The 12,730-nt window shown below is 41.8% G+C and overlaps 1 protein-coding gene across 1 annotated transcript in view; it reads left to right on the forward strand.

Annotated features, from left to right (window-relative positions):
- Positions 1-12,730, forward strand: part of fndc3ba (fibronectin type III domain containing 3Ba) — an 85,901-nt gene continuing 73,171 nt past the window's right edge. Inside the window, exon 1 of the mRNA XM_079262466.1 lies at positions 1-82. The gene's annotated coding sequence lies outside the window, so the exon portion shown is untranslated. The remainder of the gene's footprint in view (positions 83-12,730) is intronic.

Here is a 12,730-nt window from a genome sequence, read left to right on the forward strand (position 1 = left end):
CTGGGAATTAAAAAAAAAAAAAAAAAAAAAAAAAAAGGAACGCACAGCCCTGTGCGCTTGAAGATTATTTTATTCCAGCGAGGTGAGTTCTTTCTTTTTTTTTTTCTTTTTACACTTCTTCTTTCGGTACAAAGCAACCCGGAAAGAAAGGGAATCGAGGCCAACGGACTCGATGTTTGGAAAAAGTTTTCGAAGTGCGTGTCTGTGTGTGAGTTTGGAGAGCTGAGCGCTGACGCCGGCAGTCTGGGCCACTTGGCCAACGCAAAGGAAAAAGGAAAACTGCTTCATTGCCGTGGAGTGGGGGTGAATCGAAACTTTGGGAGAGATTTCCCCCCCCCCAGTTTATTCTCAAACAACAAGGAAGAGCATAAAAAAAGAGAGAAAAAAAACCATTGGGGACTGCCGTGCTGGTTCTTCAACACCAGACGGGTGAATGTGTCGGGCTGTGCGCTTTTGGAGTCTGCTCTTTGTGGTCCCGATTTCTCAGCTTTCACGAAAGAATGTGTTTTTGTCTCCGAGGACTTCAGATGGAGTGAGTGCGCAACAGGACAAAACCTTTGCCTTCTTTTTTTCCTCTGATTTCTAATAGATCACAGAGGATTGCGCTTCGGCTTGCATTGTGGAAAAATGTCGGGTGTTTATTTGTTGCGTAAAAGTACGAAATAAACACTGTTAGTACTGCTAGAAAATAACTTGGACTAGAAGATGCTGATGCAGTCAGATTTGACAGAGGAGGTTGCGAAACCACTGAATCGACACTATATGAGGGTATATTGCATTGGATAACTGTGGAGAAACGTTGAAGGGAGTAGTGTGGAAGTGTTTATCTGTAGAGGTTTTATGCGGTTGCAGAATGCAGGAGAAGGAAAAAAAAAGCTTTGGGGAGGAAAAAAATATCCCAACTCCAGCATATCCTAGCATTCCTTCCAGCCAGTCTGTCTGTCTCCCTCTCTGTCTCTGTCTCTCTCTCTCTCTCTCTCTCTCTCAGAAACGACTACGTGTCTGTTTGTGCAGAGAAGACAAATCCCTCTCTCAGCTTCTGTGATGCAGACGTGGAAATCAAACATTGAAACGATCGATTATGTGACTTGCATGTACCTTAAAGTGAGGACAGCTCACTGTGTTAGTAGTGCGTTGCCCCATATCTGAAAGTGGGCCAGGGAATTAAAGATGAGTTGATTTGCAAACTTGATATTTGATTGTCAGTTTTTGTTTTTTTTTTAATTGCCACTTAAAAAAAAAAAGGCACAGAGATGTTGGTTGTCATGCTGCCATCATTGGGGAGTCGTCTGCGCTGTGAAGGTTGGGGTTGCACGTCTCCAGGATCCAGTGGGCACGTTGGAGAATGTAGTCTCTGAGGGGGTTGAGGGGTCGGAAGAGAGTTTATAACACATTACATACACATGTACCCTTATTTTTTTCATGTGGGGGGGGGCTGGAGACTCAGAAATCTATAAATAAATATATGACGTCAGATGACATTCCTTTGGTAAAAGGCTGATGTGGCTGTGCAGTTTTTTTCCTTTACTTGGAAAAATCCAATTTAAGACTTTTTTTTTGGGGGGGGGTGCTGCTGTTGGAATTGGGGGGGGGTTGGGGGATGAATGGGGTTGGCTTCCAGCTGAAAAGGTGTGTTTCGGTTTGGAGTGAAAAGGAATTCTCTCCGTGGTGCGTGAATGAGCAGTTTATTTTGCTTTTCAGAAGTCAGGAGCCTCAGAAAGTCTCGGCATCAGAGGGTTTATGCACACTACAGGACGTTAGCAGAGCTTTAAATGGGATTCATTTTTAGAGAATCCGCCAGCATTTGTAGCGTGATTCATTTCATTGAGTTGTGCTGAAATGCTTTCTGGGAATGTCACATTTCTGGCTGTCGTCTTAACTCTGATTTCAGCAGTCACTTAACAGGTAAGATAGGATTTCTCATGGGATTTGGGGAGGCCCCTGCTCCCCAGCCGCCGGATGTTCCTGATTCTTTTATTGGTTGTAGTCGAGGATCTCTAACAAAGCCTGCAGCTTGCATTAGACGTGTGACACCTGAAACTAGTTCTGAAACTGTGGGATTCTGTGATTTGTCAATTTCTGCCAAGCAGTGGACACAAAGCATCAATGGTGCTGAGCTGGTCGCCGGTGTGATCCATATTTATTTAGGAAAAAAATAAAGTCTTTAGTTGCTTGTGAAGGGTTCTTAACAAAAGCTGAAGGTCTATTCATGTCTCTCTGAATGTTATGTTCTTTTTTGGCTTCAACATTTATACTCAAAAAGAATATATAGAAAGCTTACAGGCTTGTGTGTGAAAAGTTATGAGAGCTGTTCATCTTCCATTTAGAATAGATTGAACAAAGAGAAAGGAAGATCATTGTTGAGAACGCTCTCTTCGTCAACTATAGATGACGTCATATCTTCCAGAGTTTTTCCTCTCGGTCTGGGAGCTAAAGATGTGTTACAGCATAATTTAAGCAGCTTTTTGCACTTGAAGTGATGCAATTGGATGTAAGTGACTTTTCTTTTTAGTTTGCTTTCTGTGTGTGTGTGTGTGTGCTTTGAATCAATCCTGCTGAAATGATATAACAGTGCAAAAAAGAAGAGAGTAAAGGCTGGACTCAGGTTGAAGGAGGGTAGGCTTTGTTGCTCTGGCCTTTTTTTTTTTTTTTGCAACTTACATGAATAGGCAAGGGGCTTGAATAACGCTTTATATAAGTCAACCTGTTTTGTGACCATTTCAGCTTTCTCACACACACTTCAGTGATGGTGAGTCATTGCTGAAGGGGTGATAATGTAATACAATATCTGATCCCATTTAAATGGTGTTTCAGTTTGTTTTTTTTTTATTTTAATTAAGTGTCTGAATGTGGAACAATGAATAATTGCTTACAAGTAAACATTGTTTATCCGCTCCTTCCATCAAAAAGGAACAATAGGATTGACATATCATCCAGACTTGATGAAGAGACTATGTTTTAGTGGAAATGGCAACATTTGTCCCTTCAATTTTTGATGTTATAATCGTTCTAAGCACAGTGAAGAATTTATGTTTTATAAGGACTTGTGTCTGTCATTGTCTACCTGCACTGGCTTTTGGTTTGCTATACCTGCCTAATAAAACCTTTTGGTATGCCTGGTCAAAATGGGGTCAGGGAGCGGGCAGGATGATACTTGCCTTTGTGTGTGCATGCTTGTGTGTCTGATGGTAACCTAGAACATGTTATCCGATGGCTAAAGTTACCAGGCAGAGCTTGTGTATCAGGGACAGAAGCTGGCGAAGTGATAGAGTTACACAGTTCAAACAATGCTGTGCTGGAAAGTGTGTGAGAGCATGTGGAAGAGGTGATGAAAAGAAAAGGAAAAAAAAACAAAAACATGATCAATGTCACTGTTGTCTTCAGGCATAGTTCTTTGGGCTTCTTGAAGGACATTACAAATTTCTTCTTTGGAGGTTGGCTGTCTTTAGCTTCTTTGACAATATCATCCCAAACTGCTTCAGCACTGCTGAGATCTGGGATCTGGGGAGGATTCATCCCTCTATTAAACCCCTTCCTACTGACTTTCACTCTAGTTCTTGTATAGTTGATGCACCTCAACCTTCTATCCCCTTTTCCCTTCCTTAAGATTGACTTCTTGACAGCTCTCAGGAACTGTTTAAGGTGTTTGCTGATTTTTTTCCCCCTCTTACGTCTTACTTCTAATTCTTCTGTCTCGCTCTTGTTCAGTTTCCTGAAATCTGGGGTCACACTGCACAGCATGCTGACATTTGCCACCTTCCTGACTACTTGCTATTTGGGAAAAACAGAGCTTCATAGCTTCAAACTACATATGCATAAGAAATGGGACCATGTAATGTGTATTAGTGATAATTACAGACCTTTAAGTAAAATTTTAAATAGCTACTTTGCTGTGTTATGCTTAGAGACGATAATTGATTCATCCCTTGAGTTAGGTACTTTTTTACTACTTGAATAATTTTTGATTTGGTATTAAGTAGCTTTAAAAAACATTTTAATAGAAACAGTCAAGTACAGGGAAAATGTACAGGAAAAAAAGGTAAGAAGCAGCCAATGTCCAAAGAAAACCCTACTGCACCTGACAACTTTATAAGAAAAGAAAGCTTGGCTTAGTAGAAGCAAATAACAGAAAAATAAAGTGTCAGATATTGATATTTGGTCCATTTCCTTCCAGACACTGGTTCACTTTGTAGCCATGTGCAGTGCTGTCTCTGCATGTCTGCAGTTTTATAACATCTGCTGTCAGTTGTGCCATCTGCTTCTCCAAATGCAACAGGTGTCCTTTTCAGAAAGATTGCTGCCTTCACTATTACTGTAGCTAAATCCCTGTTTGGGTCAACGGGGGAAATCTGCTTCCCGCTTCCTTGTGGGTGACCAGCGGTCTTTGAGTGGATGTGATCAGGCGTTCCTCTCCGGTGAGGTAAAGGCTTCACACCTGGACTGGAGAAGGAGGACGACTAAAAGCGGTTTTCTCTTCGGTCTTTTTTCCTCCTGACACATTGTAAAGCACGCAGGTTTTCCTTGTGCCTAACTGGCTTTTTGTGTAAAAAAAATGCTTCGTTGTGATTTGATGATTTTGCAGATCAGCTCTGGAGAGTTCACTGACTCTAAAATACATTTTTTAATTCACGGAAAGTAAATGAGAACTGCTTCATTTATGATCCATGCGTGTATGGAAGTTTTTGTTCCTTCAAGACAAGGACTTTGTCTTGCATTTCCAGTTCCTGGCGAACACACACCAATTAGGAGTTGCATTGAGATCTGCCTGGGGAACAGTGAAAAAAATTGCTCGTCTAGCCAGTTATCTGCTGCATGATGCTTTCACTTTCCATTTCCTAGTTTTTGACTTCTGTCCCTGCTGGTGTCTTTCATGTTTTCTCTTTCCTTTTCTCCCCCTCTGTTTCTCAGTCCCCTTTTCTCTGCCATATAAATGGAAGCTTTTTGTTGAAGTATCCCAGCATCCCATGTTTGCTTGGCATAGAGATGTAATGTTTACCCTCTTCTTCTCTCTTTTTCTGTTTCCCTGCCATCCTCCCTCCTTCCTTGTGTCTGCCCCTCTTCAGAGTCCCATTTCCGCCCTTTTTTTGTCTCCTTTGATAATTTCCTGCATTGTTGGCAGTGGATTTAATAGGAGATAAAAGAGACCTTTCAACTTGCCATCCCATCTATCCTCCTACATCCACCTCGTATTTTTCTTTCCTGGTGTAAAATTGATGTATTATTTTTCAGAGGTTTTGTCCTTAAATCAACTTCTTGTTTAGACCCCTAAAATGTGAGAAAACTATATTTATATAAAACACAGTAGTATTTACAAGGTTGTTGCTCCTTAATAATTCATTGATGATTGCTTTATTATATCCAAAATAGTAATTACTTGCCATATTTCAGTAATAAAATAGATGACCTACAACTTGCTGTTCAGTACAGTATCGTCTACGAGAGCATACGGTTAATGTTTGTCCTAAAGACAATTTTTGAACGGCTTATTAGCATGTCAGTACAGCGTGTCTGACGCATGACTCAACTCAGCATGTGACTTCCCCAAAAACATTGTTCCAGCTCAACGGTGATGAAAGGAAAGGCAAACTGAAAATGATTGCAGCAAACAGATATTATGTTGATGAGGCTGTCAGGTTTGTAATCAGTCTGGGAAATTTTTGTTGACGTCAGCATGTGGAAAAGCTGCAGTGATTCTGATGTGGTTTATTGCTGTTGGGTCGGCCCGGTCTGCTGGTGCCCTTGTACAGTTCCTCAGGGGAGTCATTCATGGCAATGACTTGCTGAAGAGTTGCCCACACTGCTCTCTCTCTCTCTCTCTCTCTGTGCGTGTGAGCTGTTGGGTAGTTGAAGGGATAAAGTGTGCACCTGTACACACACAACATGGAGTTAGTACACATGCATGAAACATACACACACACACAGTTAGCTTTACGTGCTTTATTAGCATGCCAGGCGTGTTGTTGTTGCTAGTTGGCAGGCCCGTGGAAAGTTCCGTCTGTCGTTAAGAGCTGTTTTTTTGAGAGTGTATCTCAAGCGCCTTGGGTCTGTGTTGAGTTTGGGTTCTCCTGTGTGTGTGTGTGTGTGTGTGTGTGTGTGTGTGTGTGTGTGTGTGTGTTTCAGTGCTTAAATGAGAGCATCAAATGTGTAGTGGATTTTAAATCTAAAATTAAGCTGTTTTGTCCGGTATAGGAAGTTATACATGCACATAGTTTTAACAATGCTTCTGTCTGCATGTGTTGCTCTCTTTGTTTGGATGCAGGTAACACGATTGTGTGTGACAGAGCTGTAAATGCACATGTTGAGCAGACAGAACCTCAGTTAGGGGCTCAGTTGAAGGAGGAAGTAGGTGCTCTTTAATAATGCAAACGCACGTTTTTGTTTTTTTTTTATTGCTTTTCCTTGTTAAACCACGCCCCCCCCCCCCCCCCTCCTTTTCTGCTCTGTCACTCCCTTCATGGCCTGCAGACACTCTCCCTCCCCTACCGCTACCACGTCTACCCCCACCCGTCTCAACTCCACATACCTGTCATTTCTTCTTTTTATTTAGTCGTTTACAACCCATCTCTACAAGACTAATGAATGTAGATGGGAATGGAAAATACCGATAAAGTGATTAAAGCCATTTGCACTCGAATAAATCAGAAAGAAGGTTAAATCTGGAGCCTATTGTTCTGCTTAAAACATTGTCTTTGATTGTGGGTCTTAAAAGACCCTCTTAACCCATCACGATGGTCAAATCACATTATCTTTCCCTTCAGGAACACTTTTAAGGATTCAGAAATGCATTTTGAGGGGCTCCTCAGATTTCTCTGTGCATGGTGTAGACATGGCCTCAGGTCTCTTTTTTTTTTTTTTTTTTTTTACCTTCACACATCCCCTCCCTGCCCTCAAGCTGGACCCCCCACAAATCACCAAAATATCCCAAACTTACATTCCCACACACATACACACTCCTGAACGAGTGTGTGAAATCCTGAGGCTGATTGAGGAGGAGGAATGTAACCTTCTGACCCTGTGCTGTGGGGAGGGGTGCTATAAGTGCGTGTGTGTTTGATGCGAGGAAGCAAGTGATTGTATGTACACTTTCCATTGGCTTCCTATTCCCAGAAGTGTCTTCTCTCATTTTTCAGCCTGATTTTCTTCTAATGACTTAAACACTGACACCTGCACTTTCTTGCTGTTTTTTTTCTCCCCATCTCACTCAAACACTCTCACACACACACACACACACAAACACACACATATTCAGAAACAAACTTTCAGCTATAGAATGAAGCACATAGAAAGGATTCATTCATGATTGCAAGCCATGATGTACATTTAATTGACGTGTAGATGCAAAGGATTTTGTGTGTGTGTGTGTGTGTGTGTGTGTGTGTGTGTGTGTGTGTGTGTGTGTGTGTGTGTGTGTGTGTGTGTGTGTGTGTGCACATCTCCCAGACCTGCTTGCTGTCCTGTCTGTGAGGGAGTAGACAGGATTCTCATGTAGGTGTGACTAAATAGTCTTTCTCTCTCAGCACACATGCACACCCACACACACACACACACACACACACACCACCCACTGAGCAAGCTTTTTCATGGCCCATAAAACTGATGATCTGAATGTCTCTTGGGGGTTCGTGCTCCTTCATCCAAAAAAAACAGCGTCTCATGCATCCGCGTGTGTCCGTGCCTGTGAGAAGAAGGGGGGAAGGTAGAATTCACTTCTTGACTCGGCATAGCTGTCTTAATTAAGACTCATGGCATCCAGCCCTGATGGAGCTGAGCATTAGTGGCAGAGGCATGCTGTGTGCAGGCCTGGACGGCAGCAGGTCCACTGGCAGTGAATGTGGGCTTATTGTCTGGACTCTGTGGTTGTCCTCCCTCACTCCTTTTTACAAGCCGCTTGTAATGTAGAGCTGATTACAATGATTGTAGGTCATTGCACTGAAACACACGGTTAACGCCGAGGTCTTTGAGCCAAAGAAGCTTTAAAGCAAACTTCACAGCTGAGGTCAAACAATGAAAATGATTTTTAACAACTTTAAAGCTAAGTGATAGCCGCACATGTTTTGTTATAATATCCTGCATGGAGTAACTTGCGTAACTTTGGCTTCAACTTGGTTTGGTTCAAGCTTCAAAATTGAGAGGTTTTACGTGATTATTATTCCTGTAGCTCCACTGCAGAGATTACATTAATTAATTCAAATGAAACACAGCTTAGTTTTATTAAAAAATGAGCGATAAATGTTTGGAATGTTGTAGTTTAACAGTCCATTACTATAAATTGTAAGATGGTCAAGAGCAGGGGGGTGTATTCATGCGGACCAAGCTGCACTTTGGTCAAACAAGCCAAAGCAGTAGAGGAATATATCCCCATTCTCACCAAAGGTGGCGCTGCAATAGTATTTAGCAAAGGAGAGGACACTTGAAGAAGAAAAGTCTGTTTCCTTCACTTGTGAGGTAAACATGGAGCACGAAACTCTTGCTGTTTTGGGTTTTTATTTTGTCTTATGCCAGTGTACTGCAGAAATACACTGCAACAATCAGCGCAGAATGAGCTACAGATGAGGCAGAGGACTCTTAACGTGCTATGTTATTACCCACAATGCAAAGCTACACCAAATGCAGGAACTGAGATTTTTTTTCGTGACTTTGTAGTCTGCTTCCTGTATTTGGTTCACTTGAAATGGCCCTAGACCTGCGTTTGAAGGTGGACCAAGTCCGCTTCTTTGATCCAAATCAGAGTTCGTTTGGCACATTCGCATTTCCCCAAATGAAGCCGACTTTCTGAGCAACCGAACTGGGATTTAAATAAAAAAGTCTGATGTGAATGTGCCCTAAGCACCCTGCAGATGTATGGAGATGTGAACTGTTGACCTGGTAAATGAATTGACACATGAATTATGCAGATTTTGTGCTGTGGAACAATGTCTTTACTTCACGGTCTCTCATGCCACAGGGGAAAGCAAAAAAATGGTCTTGCTGTCTAAGTTTCAGAATTTGTGGATCCCTACTTAACAAAGAAATGCTAAATGCATAAAGATGCCAGTGTCTTACCCTAAGCAATTCATAATTGTCTAATTAAAACTATAATAATTAGAATAACAACATTGTTTCAGGAGTCACTGTGTGGAATAAAGCTAACTAAATACATTTTAACAGTTATGCTACAAAAACAACAGATTCAGGAATTCCTTCAATGTTTTTCTACTTTTAACTTTCTTTTTTTTTTTAATTTTAAGAATAATGTTGTAAATTTATGTAACAGTTCTGGCAGCACTTAAGACATTCCTCAAAGAATTGATTCAGAAATTTGGTTTATGTTAGTATGTAAATGCTGTCACATTTTAAAGGCTTCGCGTAAAAGCATCTTTAATATTACTCTTAACCAGCAGGTTCACATTAAAAGGATTGTCAGCCTGCATAAAAGCACATTTGTAAAAGTTCTTGTTCCACATGCAGTTTGTCAGGATGTGATGCTTTATCCACAGGCAAGTGGCTTTCCAGTAATCTGGTTGCGTGGACCATGTCTTGCATTTATGTGTTTTCTGACACATCAAACAATCCATGTTTTGTATATTGTGATTGTTTAGTGATGGTTTGGGCTCTTCGAATTAATTCATTTAAATATATTGTAGATTATTGGGCAAAACTTAAAAAAGAAAATGCTTGTACATACTTTCATTATGATCCCCTGCGTTGTGACTACTAAGTCTGGGTACAGCTTCAGATTTTGTGGCTGGAGAGCAACCTGTCTGCTACTTGTCAGGGCATTCTGTTGTGCATGTACATGTGTGTGTATATTTTGTGTACCTTTGCTTGCTCTTTGTGTATCAGTGTTCAAACATTAGATTGTGTGCGTGTGTGCAACCGTCTGTATGTCAATGTGCACGCTGAGGAGGAAGTGGCTGTGTTTGTTTAAACTAAGCACGCTCAGCCATGTGGGACAATTTAGCGGGAATGAGAGCCTTAAACTACCCCCTCGCTTCCACCTCTTCCCAGCCTTCTCCACTGCTGCATTGCGCTCCTCCTCCATCCCACCCCAGCCCAAAAAACTTCTGAATGGGCGGCTGTCTTTTGAAGGCTCAGGGGTTGTTTGGGAAGTAGGGCCAATAGTGCGAGTTGTGGGGGAGGAAGATGAGAAAAAGGGCCGAGACAGGTTAAAGCTGGAAAGCAGGCAGTTAAAGAGCTAGTGCTTAGAAATCAAAGTGTAACTAATGTTCATTAGCCACCGATCTTCTCTTGTGAAAGGCATGCAACCACCACCGTTATACATAACACACTTTTTCTGCTGTCTCTGAGTTGCTGTTTGGAAATAATCCAGCTCCACAAGCAAAGCCCCATATTTGTGCTAAAGGGCTGCATTACATGGAACAAACTGCATTACACACTTATAAAGCAGAAGGACATACAGTGAAGAGATGAATGAGGATGTGGAGCTAGTTGTGTACAATGTTAAACTAGAACAATATTGTCATGGCTGGGATGCAAATGCATTTCTGGTGCCTTTGTAAGGCTTGCTGAAAGCTCACATAGTGGATCATTTTGTATTGATGTATGTGTGTGTGTATGTGTGTGTGTATGTGAGGAGGACAGACAAAGAGTGAATGTTTGAACTTGAATTCACTCCTTTATATCACCATGACAACAAACGGAGGAGAGCATACTATGGATTTTGTGTAGTGTCTCACACAACGGAGTCTAAACAGAAACACAAATAAACAAGTTCAAATCAAATGTTGAAGTATTCATCAGTTCTGTAGGTCTGAAAGTTACAGGTCAGTTCTCCAAACACAGTACTTTTGTCCCATCTCTTACATGTCTGAGTACACTGATGAAGATGCTCAGTTTGACACACTAATCAGGTTTGCTTTCACACTTGCAACTGTACTTACTTCTCCACTTCATACAAAGATTGCATGATTTATGATAAGATAAATATGATTGCTGAGTGAAAACTTGACACAAAGGTTTTGTCTTCGCAGCTCCTTGTAGATTTGATAGATACTTTACATGGTTCCTTCACTGAAACATAAGGTGTGGGGAGGAGCTAGACACCTGTAAATGCAGGTTATATATGAAATTGTTATTGAAGCTGGAGAAAACAGTCCTCTGTGGATACAAATCTCACTCCTTTTGAGTGAGTGTGAGTTTTCATTTACTCATCTTCCATTGCTTCACCAAGTTTTGATAAATCCAGATTGGATTTTTTTTCCCATAGCTTTGGTGAAAAACACTTACCGTAAATATTCCTCTACCAGCTTTCACCTCAGTACAAGGGAAAAATAGAGTTTTCCTTTCTAACTGTGTTTGTCCTGCTTTCTTTCGGTTCCTCTGTCTTTTCTTTACTGATTCTTTGTATGTCGTGTATGACTGAAAAAGACTGTGTGAAATACCTAACATGATCTTTGTTTATTCAGTCTGAGTTATTGCTTGCAGTTTACCTAAAGGCATGCACATCTTTGGTGTTTGGCCAAAAGGTTGAAGATCAGTAGGGTAAGAATTTGGGAAATGATCCATGGATGTTAAAAGCCACTAGACTTAAATCTGGAAACTTCTAGGTAATATTATGTAGAAGTTAACCCGGCATGGCAGTACCCAGACTGTATGTGTATGCATACACACCACAAGCCAGCCCAACTTGGCTTTTAGTCTCCTGACCTGTGAGACCAGACTTTCTGCGTGTGGCCAGACTGATCCGTGGAGATCCAAGGTGTTAGGAGGGGGTTAGCCATGAGCTACGCTCGAGCTCAGTGCTCGGCAGAGAAAATCTCTTACTGTGGTGGGGCAGGAGGAGGAAGGGGAGGGTGGGATGAGTTCGGGAAAGAGAGAGACGAGAAGGAGGGGGAGAAAAGGACAAAAGGAGAAGAAAAATCTGGAAGCAACGAAGAAGAGTGAGTCATGTTCATGCGGTTGTGGGAAAATAGCCACTTCCTCTGTATTAAACACACACAAACTGCAACAAAATATGGCCTGTTCTGAGGGCAGTCTGCCACTTTGGTCAGTAGAGTCCTATTGGAGATGAAGTTGCAAGTAACATGTGTCACAACAGAAGTGATGTTAAAGAGATTGATGAATATGATGGATGTAGTTGGGACAATGACTTTTCACCAATTTGACCTTCTCTTTATTGCTATGATAATGATGAATTGGGTTTCTCTTTTCACCAGAGTTGCTTTATTGTATATGTGTGTATGGTCATCACTTAGTGGAACCAGGCTCTGAACATCAGCAGAGCTCAGCTGCCCTAGGTGGGAATTAAACAGTACCAGTGGTGGTCCAAGCTAATACAGATGAAAGTGTTTTATAAAGTCAGTTTGTGTCTGTGCTTGGCTGCTGCGTTGCTTCTGTTTACACTCCCACAGAATGACCTACATTATTTCACTTTATTAGTTTCTTGCTTCTGCTTGTTTTTTTCCCCCTTCAAACACCAGTATAGATCTCCTGCTTTTCCCTTCTCTTGTCTGGAGTTACGTCGTGGCTACGTGGCAAGCGTTGGACTGTCAGGGCCTCTGCTGTGGGTTTACTGCCTGCTGGCCTCCAGCCCAGACACACACACATGGCTAACTCATAGTTGCACAGCTGCAGGAGGGAGGGTTAGCTTCTGCAGATGTGCACATCTGCTGGAGATAGTGCTGCTGTGCTAATGAGAAGCTAGCTAGCCGCTAACTCCCGGTGCAACATAGAGCTTATTGTCAACGCTCTTCCCTCAGTGAAGTGAAGAGTGTGTCTTAAACTCTTGGCT

The sequence above is a fragment of the Telmatherina bonti genome, assembly GCF_933228915.1.
Source record: "Telmatherina bonti genome assembly, chromosome: 22".
Taxonomy (NCBI): Eukaryota; Metazoa; Chordata; class Actinopteri; order Atheriniformes; family Telmatherinidae; genus Telmatherina; species Telmatherina bonti.